We start from the raw sequence: 10,394 nt of genomic DNA on the forward strand, positions 1-10,394 counted from the left end.
GCACTCAACTATTGTTTTATATTTACAAATTTAGCTTAAGCTAAAACCATATTTTTAGTCACGATTTGACCATATATTTAATAAGATTCACTATTTCTCAACTATACATTCCATCAATTTTTATCAAATTTTATTAAAAATTTGATTTTTTTTTTTTTTTGGGGAATTATCAAAAATGTCACTTTTTTTTATAATGCACAAAAAATTTGCATGTACACCTAATTTTATCAAAAATGTCATTTTTTTTTGTAAGAAATGTCCAACTTACCCTTCGTGTTCCCTTTTTAGGATCATTTAGGGGATGTTCTTTTTGACGTTTTCGAGCCGTTTTCTATTTTCGATTTTTCAAAACGTTGAAAACGCGTTCTCCTTCCCATTTTTGAAAACGTGTTTTCCAAAACAAAAAAAAAAAAAAAAAAAAAAGAGAAAAAAACAAAAATTAAAAAAAAAAAAAAAAAAAAAAAAAAAAAAAAAAAAAAGAGAGAGAGAGAGAAGAAAAAAATTAACCTGAAAGGGTAAAAATACATATTTGACTTAAAAGAGAGAATGTGACTCCAATAATGAGTGAAAAATGTGACAAATGAAATCATACTGTAGCAGAGAACGGACCTGAAAACATGTTTGTCAAAAATATCACAACGTTAACTACATTGCCTTAACTTCCAAGTTTATGTAATGAACACTTTAGTAGAGAGATTAGACAGGTACAAAAGGCTAGAAATGTGTTACAGATCTGATCCATGAAGTTCATTAGAAGTCTAAGGTAGTGGAATCATTTCTATCAAAGGGATAATGCAAATTTGTATTTTATTTCATGCTAGTAATCTTGTCAGTTGAGCATGCTATCCAACTAATAAAAACAATGTTGTCCTTTTTTTTTATCAAGGTGTCCGCTTTCGGCGACTATTCTTTGGGTCTGTGATCCGGCCCCTCTTCACACAGACCAATTAAATCGCGGGATTTACCTCCAACTGACCAGGGTCCGAGCACCTCTCCAATTGGATTGCCAAAGTGCCTAGTGAACCAACCCATGTTGCGTCTTGCCTTTCAAGACATTCCTGCCTTCCAGGATAAATCCTGTCTTCCAGTATGTGCCTTGCCTTCCAAGAGCTCCGAAAGTCGAACCCACGACCTCTGATCTGTCAACTTTGAGAGAACCCGTCCTTTATCAGCGGAGAAGTGCCCGGCGGGCAAACAATGTTGTCCTTTACTTCTAGATGACATATATCAACATTGAGAGAGTACAATGATTTAATTTGGTTAGACAAAATTTTTATAGTCTGACTTTCTGTCCCCAGTTTCACCAGGCCCACGAAAATTTGGAAATGGGTTTTCCGAACTTGAGCAACTTCTATAAAAAAAAACGAATGATGTAATTTTGGTGTATTAGAAATATATGCGGTCTCTCGTACTTCAAGTAAAAAAGATACTAGGAAACAACATAAATTTTGTTGTTCTGGAGACCATTCATTTAACCTTGTCTTACCCACCTGTTCTTTCCATAGACCCAGTTGTGCACATCTGAACTACACATCTGAACTACAGAAATAGAGGAGCAACAGCCTGTTATATAAATTACAATAACTGTTTTTATCTAATTTTTTAAGAGGAAAGTGTTACTTTGCAGATCTCTTGGAAAGCACTTGAGCTATGTCTCTTGAGGATCATGTAGATAATTTATCTAGACAGCACGGGTCCCCAAGTTATTTGCTCTAATGCTAAAGTCTCTGACAATAAAAGGGTGCATATGATTGCAGCAAGGAAGAACACAAAGAAAAACAGCCTGGTATTTAACGTGTTCATATTTCTTGGCTTTGTTATTCAGTTTCTCCATTTACCAGATCAAATACAAAGACCAATCACAGAGTTGTATATCATTGAATTTGCAGTTTACTCTTTGAAAATATTACCAAGAAGAAGAAATGCTATACCTACAATGATAAGTTGGCACTTAATGCAATCTATATTATCATCATCAAAGATAACTAAATTATTGAGCATCCTCAAGTTCAACAGAGATAAACCCAAATGCTCTGTTCAATTTCAAGTCTTTCTCTAAAGATCATTGTGGAAATTAAGAATAACTCATGAAATTCTCAGCCATCTAAACCACAACACAATAGTACTTTAGAATTGCAAATGCAGACATAAATGCCTAAAGAATACATAAAATTTCTGGACTCTAAAAAAAAAAACAAAAAAAATCATAACATAGAAAAAAATAAAACACATTTATCGAAATATACACTGTTTCATTAACTAAAAGACGGACATGATAAGCCAAAGTATACTTCCTATCTACTACAGTCATTTAGTCCATTTAAAATCAATGATACTCTTTTGCGTTCAAACTGAAATCCCAAAAGAGAGTTCAGATAAATACCTGCTGCCTCCCACAATTAAAGGAATTCTTCCAGATTCATATGTTCAAACGTTGGTACCATGGTTGGGACCCCTTTTTGTTGGGATCAAAGGGTTGTAAAGAATGAAGTTAATGACGCGATATGAAGTTAATATGGATTACAACTGTTGCGTATTGTCATACTTGGCCAACCTACTCGGGCCAATGGCCCACTCAGGCCGAACCACGTGGTAGGCCGAACCACGTAGCACTCCAGCCGAGGTGGCATATATTGCCAAAGTGGGCTATGACCGAAGCTCTTCAAGTCGAAGTCCACTAACCGAGGCCTGTGAATGTAACCGAGGTCCACATGTTGAGACCTATGAGCTGAAGCCATGATGCGGAAGCTGGTTGAAGATAGCTGAAGCCCTCAAGTGGAAATATTGTATGAAATGGTCGAAGCCCCGAAGCTGATGCAGGAGCCTCCGAACCACAAGGGAGCATCCTCCATGGTCACTTCTCCCAAGAGATTGTCTACACAAAGATCTTATTCAAATGATTGATGGAACGTTTGTCATAAGCATAAAGGTTAAGTCTTGTCACTAGTATGGAGGCTCTGCGCAAACAAAAAAGGCGTACTAAGCTAGCAAGTCAAGCCCCATGCCTAGGATAAGATGTTTGAATCAAAGAGATGAGGCCACGTGCCACCTCATCCAAGGGCTCTCATTTCACACGTATCACTATAAATACTTCCCTTGTGTAACATCAAAGGGCTAATGCAAGAATCAATACAAAGAACTACACTTTACTCAACTCTCTTTCATTTACTTGCAATACACAAATCGAGTTTATACACATTTACATATACATTTACGAACACCGGTTGGTAAGTATTGTACAATCGGATCACGAACAACTCGCCGAATTCCAAACGTCACCGTCCCGCGTCGTCGGGCTACTCCCACGCCCTTTGAACCACTCGTTTTAGATTGTCCACATGTCTTAGCGTGTTGAACATTCGCCCATGCGTGCGCGGGTGGGATCGACATCTGTTGGTAACACTTTTTAGGGTCAACAACAACAATATAAAAATATATATCAAGATATAAAGTAAAGAGAAAAAAGAGGAATTAATGCAGAGGCAAGATGTATTATTAATTGACAATATGGAGATAATACAACGCCACAACAATATTAGCTTATTCTAAAGTGAAAGAGGAGACATATATTTATAGTACACGAGTCAAACCTTAAAACTAGGCAAAAGATGGAAATAAAAAAAAAAAAAACCACGTAAAAGAAAAAAAGGGAAAAACGTGTTCGCATTTACCATACACGGCGCGCACACACACATATTCTTTCCTTTCTTCAATTGGATCCAATAAGATTTCTTTCCAAAACTAAGACACACAATCTTCCAAATTTTGACCAAATTTTGATGCAATAATTAACACTTTTCCTACAATCAAGTCCATCATTATCATCTGTAGAAAAAGACCCATCAATATCCTCAGATCTATACTCAATCCAGTCATTATCCTCCTCATCTTGTACTCTGAGAACCTAGGCATGGAACTCCATCTTACTCTAGTAGTCATCCTTAGTTGAAGTTAACATCGGTATGAGTTTTGAGAAGGATCAAATGGTGGAAAAGTGGTAAGGATGCTATAAACTCTGCATATGTTGAGTAGGAATGAATAGGAAATGGGATATATGGGGGAAAATGAGGGAAGAATGTGATATGGGGAGGGGGCTAGTGTGTCAACGAGTCAATGCGAGCCGGTTCACGAGCCAAAATTTGAGGCCCAGGCTCAAGCTTGGCTCGAGTAAAATGTTTTGAGCTTTTTCGCGAGCCAAGTGGAGCTTTTGCTCAACCAAGAAATCAAGGCTCGGCCCGAGCCGAGCTAGGCAAGCTAGATTTTTTTATATAAAGGCAGCACTCGGCTGCTTAAGAAAAAGGCAGCCAAGTGTTACCTTTTTAAGGGAACAAGTTGTTGCCTTAAAAATAGGCAGCAACTAGCTGCCTTAAAAATTAGGCAGTAGGCTGCCTTGTCTTAAATTAGGTAGCAGCTTGCTGGCTTAATTAAAGTAGTGTGTTGTTGTCTTTAATTTTATATTATTTTTTTAAAATTAGGTTAGTAGAAGCCCAAAAAATAAAATGAAAATAGGCTATTATTTTGTGATGATTTAGCACCACAAGCCTACCTCATTTAAGAAACGAGCTATAGAAGTTCAACCCATTTAAAATTATGAAAGCCCAACAATCTAAGAGATTAAGTTTAAGTAAATTTAATGAATAATTGGATTGCCACAACGATCATCTACATGGTATTTCATAAAGGCAATTTAGGTTTGAATCACCATGTAGACGTTTTTATAAAGTATTATACAAAATATATTAAAGTTTAAAACTCCTCATTTTGCACATTAAGAACAATTATATCAAGTTAATTGGATGAAATAATTATTTTATTGTTGGGCATTGATAAAGATAGGTTACAAAACATATGAATTGTTCATTTTCCATTATTTTTATTATGTAAATATTTTTATAAAACTTTTTATATGAATTTTTTTTATGGCTTAAAAACTCTTTAAGTTCTTAGTTAAAGGCCAAATTTAAAAATTTAATGATAATACAACTCCCCCCATTTAGTTTTTTTTATTGAAAATGAAGGTTACAAGAAGAGGAAAATCACTTTTTCACTACACCCCTTCTCAAATCCGAATTTACTCTTATTTTCTTTCAAAAAAAAAATATTTTATGTGAAGTTAAGTTTAAGGGAATAACAAGGGTGAGAAATCCTTGATGGACTCGTTTCTTATGTTGATCGAGTTCCGTAGTCGACTTATACTATTCTTGAATTTGATACATAGTTGAAATTTTTGGAAAACAGGGATTTGCAATTAACAATATGAAGCGAAAACTCCGAATTGTTGAGCTTTATATCTTTGTTTTTTGTATATACTGATAATGATAAAAGGAGAGTATGTCTTCTATTCCAAGAAAATTCATATTAAGGAAAGTGTTATTATCAAAGCACAACCTTCCCCGATAGTACACTCGTAATTTTCATTCATACACAACAACAATGTAGTATATATTACCATGATATTTCAACATGAAGGGTTCATTATGTTTTGATGTCCACAGATGAACCAAATGTTAATTTTAGTAACATGATCTAACAAAATGAACAAACTTAAAATATTTGTTGATTGATTAAGACAAATTAAAGGGAAGTGACTCAATTGAGATTTTGACAAAAGTTCAATGACCAAAAATGTAATTGATCTTTTAAGTAGGGTTAAAATTGACATTTAAGTGAAGCACATAAGAAGCCCTAGCTAACTCCACTTCATATTCGGCACAGTTTTTATTATGGAAAAAATTAATAAGTAAGAGTTTAAGTATCAAACATTTCAAAATTAAGAGAACAATTTTCAAACTTCAAAAATCATATTTTATTAAAATTTATTTATAATTTAATTAATTTATTAATTAAATATATTTATATCACGGATCTATACAATTTGTTCAGAAATTAACGATTTAGTTAGTCACTTTTATTTTATTTTATCACAAATCGAGATTTTTATGTCACAAATTGTTTTACAGTCACAATATAAAAATTTTATAGACCACTGTTTGTTCATCGGTCACAAATCAAAAAATTTATAAGTCACGATTTATTTATTATTTACAAATCACAAATAGTATAAGTCACAACTTATCATACAATTACAAATTATCAAATTATCGGGCACAGTCAGTCACAATTCAAAATTTTTATTGGTTACAACTCATTTATTCACTGTAAATTATTAGGGTCCGTTTCATTACAAAGATGGATTTTGGGTGGAAAGAAATGAATTTTAGGGAATTGAATTGTCTAAAAATTATTTTACTGAGAATTGTCAATTATTGTGTTTGATTGGTATAATTTTTCACGTGAAAAATGTTGAAATAAAAGTATTTTTTGTTATTCGTTAGGTTTTGTTTTATATGAAAAATGTCAATTAAAGGGATAGAATTTATTGGTATTGAGGATATAATTTGTTTCCACTGCCAAAAAAAATCCAAGAAAATGATCTATCTTTTGGTGTTTGTTTAGTTTCATTTTACATGAAATTTGTCAATCGAAGGAAAATATTTTTTTACAATTATGGATAAAATTTGTTTCCATTGCAAAAAATAAAAAAATAAAAAAAAGGCAGATCAGCCTAGAAAACTAAGAAAATGTCCACTTTTCAAGAAAACCACGAAAACTAATTCCATGAAAAAAATATGCTATCAAACAGTGAAAAAGTGGAAGTTAAAACTCGAATTCCATTTTTCATGGAAAATAATGGTCAATCAAACATGACCTTAGATTAATTGGTCACAATTAATTTTTTGATCACAAATTAATCAATTGTGAGTCATATTCAAAACTTTTAGGTCATATATTAAAATTAACCAATTATTGATCATAATCAACCAAATAATTGGTCACAAGCATCCAACCACATCTCAAGCAGTCGCCCTCACCATCGCCACCAACGGCCACACCACCAATGCTGTGACTACAACTATACCCCGTCGCGACTACAAGCACCACCACCACCACCACCACCACCACCACCACTACTACTTCACCACCACAACCCGTGCCTTCACCACAGCTCTCTACCAACAAATCAAATCCAAAATGCCATCGTCTTACTGTCATCGTCGTCACTTCCACAATCACTGCCATCACCACCCCTACCATTTTCAACCACCACAATACCCAAACCTTCCTTCACAGAATAGGCAAGAAGAAGCTATCACGATTCATCACCGCAACCACCATACCAGCAACCAATTGAAAAAGCCATCGCCACAACTCCAACAGACAAAACTAAAACCAGCTAACCTTGTCAAAGATCTACAAGTACCTGTCCCAACCACCTGTAGCATACCATTAGCACCCAAATTGTAGTAGTGCCTATTTTGCTAGAAGCATAGTGTTGCAACGACGATCGGCGCTGTCCTTGTCTCCCCTGTAGTCTAGATCTCTGACGTGGCTCCATTGAAGAGAAGCTCCATCCTCCCAACACTCCTAGTTGTGGGTCATTGTCGTTCCAGGTCAGTGAAGGAGACGAGGAAGATGGGGTGAGGGCGGCTTCGGCGAAGAGAGACGGGGTGAGAATGAGAAATAAAGAGAGGATGGGGGAAGTTGATTAGGGTTTGGGATGAAAATTGAATATTTAATATTTAAAAATGAAATATCTGATTTGTGAAATGTAAAACTTTCTACGTGATTTTTGAACACTTATCTTTAAAGGTAGGATGAAGTGTAATTTCCTCTTTTATTATTCTTCAAAGCATCCCAACGCCGCCAACCGTCGCTATCTATCGTGAAGCAGCACCAGTCTATCTTTCTTCCTTAATCTCCATATTTATTTTCTCCATGTCTGAATACATATAAGTTAATGTATAATAAATCAACGGTGCTAAATCTTGCATCTGCGTTGGTGTGTGAAAATGTGTAAATGCAGGCGACAATGAAGAAACTGTTGAATCCGATGAGGGAGATCAAAGTCCAGAATATTAGATCTCAAGTCCAGCTCAAGCTCAAGTTCAAAATTAACATGTTGGCGCCAAAGTACAGCTAGCAAGTATAGCTATAGTTAGGCCACACGAATATTTAGTTAGATAGTTACATTGCTGACTTTCCTTTGATTTTCTTCCTATGCAACTAGTGCAAAAACTTTGTTAATGGGAGGAATGGGATCCATAAGTAACACCTGACCCCTAACTTGAGGAAATGATTCATGTAATACAATTACAAATGACATGACATATTCCATTTGATGGTGCTTAGCGCACATGGGCCTATAATTGCTAAGTTCTTCCCATATGGTTTTCAACTTGGTGAAGTAGACACTGATAGGCAACTATCCCTAGGTAAGGTTCATCAACTCATGCCTTAACTGAAAATTTTGTGGACCATTTTTCTACCAAAATCTCTCTAAGATCTATCCATATATCATGTGCAGAATTAGAATACATTACACTTGCAGATATCTCCTTCAAAATTGAATTGAGGATCCATGAAATCACCATATTATTGTTACAGATCCATGAATTAAATAGTTCACCAGCATTATCAAGCCGCTGGATTATTCCATCAATAATTCTTGACTTGTTTTTCACCTACAAAGCTATCATCATAGCACGGCTCCATGATGCATAATTGTCTCTGTTGGATTTTTTATACCCAATAAATCCCAGGTTATGATGTTAATGTGAGATATTATATTTTATAGGCAAAGGTCGATGAATGAAATAAGTCCAACAACCAAGTCCATGAGCTCTACCCGGTCCAATTGTAATCCTTTTTAGATGGCTTGAATATTGGCCTGTTTACCTTTCTTAATGGTCCAATTAAAAAACCTGACCCTAGCATATTTATAAGAAATAAACCCAATCCACTTTCTTGTATGAATTGTGTAATTTTGTAAGAAATTAAGAGGAAATTCGGTTGCCCCTTTGGTGTGCGAAAAAAGCCCCTTTGAAGTACAAAAATTGGTTGATTACTTTGTGTAATTGGTGGTTCCTTCATAGCCTATCTTCATGGTGTGTTCTCCTTGCCTTTGTGGCCACAAATCATCACTCTTTTGTCCTTCATGGATAAGATTGAATAGCAACCAAGGTGAACACACTTGGTTGTGGATCGAAGCAGGTTGGTTTAGTTGTTGGCAGAGAAAGATACATTGGGCTGAGCCCAAAAAACACTGATTTAAAGATCTTTGGAGCAGGCTTCCGCAACATTTGGTATCAGAGCTTCAAGGTGGTGGTTTTAGTTTGTCAAATACACCAGAAAATGCCCAAAAAAGGCAGAAATGAATCAGAATTGAATCGAAAAACTGTCCAAAGAAACTGTCAAAAATCCACCCCCGCTTTCATGTTTTCTGATCAGTCCAGAAAGAGTTTTGGAAAATGGAGACCATTTGTGTGACGTGCCGATAGAGCGGTCCTGTGGTCAGGCACGTGTGGCGACGGTGCGTGAAGTACCCCACGTAGAGAGATTGGAGGCGTGTGAGAGCGTGTACGACAGTTTTCGGGGGAGGTCTCTTTAGGTAGTTTGTTCCTACCGATATTTCTGACATTTTGGTATTGTTAGTTTTCTGTTTCAGGTTGCACAGTAGAATCTAGATAGAGTTGTTCTTCGGACATTCGGGAATCGATCATGATTTGTTGGTTGCTGTAGTTTCTTGAGACTTTAGGAGGAATAATAGTGGTCTTAAAGTGATAAATTCACGTCTCTCATAATTTACGGACTTAGATTGGTCCGTTCTAGTATATTGGTTTATCTCAATTTAAATTTCAGCATCAGCGCGTCATCGTGTGGGATGACACTAGGTTTTTGGTTGCCGTGAAGGGATAACATTGCTTGTGCTGGAAATTTAGGAGTTAATTGCCATATTTGAAGTGTTGAATTTTGATTGCAAGTTGGTAATTGATTTTGTGCTTTAACTGTCATATAATCATTGTGCGAGACTGTGTTGCGTGAAAATTTGAACTTTTGTTTACATACCTTCATGTTGCATTGATTATCCTGTTAGAATACCTGGACTTGACCTATTTGAACATTCACTTGATATAAGTTCGTGAATCTTACGAAACTCTAGGAATCTAGTATTGCGGCCTCAGAATTACTTTGTGTGACCAATCTATGCATTCGGTTGTTCCATTTTCTTAAAAATGTCTTCACATTTTGAAGTTAGATTTTTTAATGGGAAAGGGGATTTTTCAATTTTGTAACAAAAGATGAAGGGTATTTTGGTCCAACAAAAAGTTTCAAAAGCCATAGATAGCAAATTTCCTGCAAATTTGATAGAAGCACAAAAGAAAAAATATGATTAAATTGTTTACACTTTAATTATTTTACACCTGTTTGATACTATTTTGAGAAAAGTAGGAAAACTTAATTCTACCAAAGAACTTTGGAAAAAGTTGGAGGACTTATATTTGTTTAAGTCCACTCCTAATAAATTGTACTTACTTGAACTATTTTTCAGTATC

The 10,394-nt window shown here is 35.3% G+C and overlaps 1 long non-coding RNA gene across 1 annotated transcript; it reads right to left on the reverse strand.

Moving 5' to 3' along the window:
* Positions 1-561: 561 nt before the first annotated feature.
* LOC111370248 lies at positions 562-1,983 on the reverse strand. Its single transcript, XR_002698353.1, has 2 exons — positions 1,932-1,983; positions 562-1,351 (listed from the first exon to the last, which is right to left on the reverse strand). It is a non-coding gene; the product is annotated as an uncharacterized LOC111370248 (long non-coding RNA).
* Positions 1,984-10,394: the final 8,411 nt, after the last annotated feature.

This window comes from Olea europaea, chromosome 21, assembly GCF_002742605.1.
Source record: "Olea europaea var. sylvestris chromosome 21, O_europaea_v1, whole genome shotgun sequence".
Taxonomy (NCBI): domain Eukaryota; kingdom Viridiplantae; phylum Streptophyta; class Magnoliopsida; order Lamiales; family Oleaceae; genus Olea; species Olea europaea.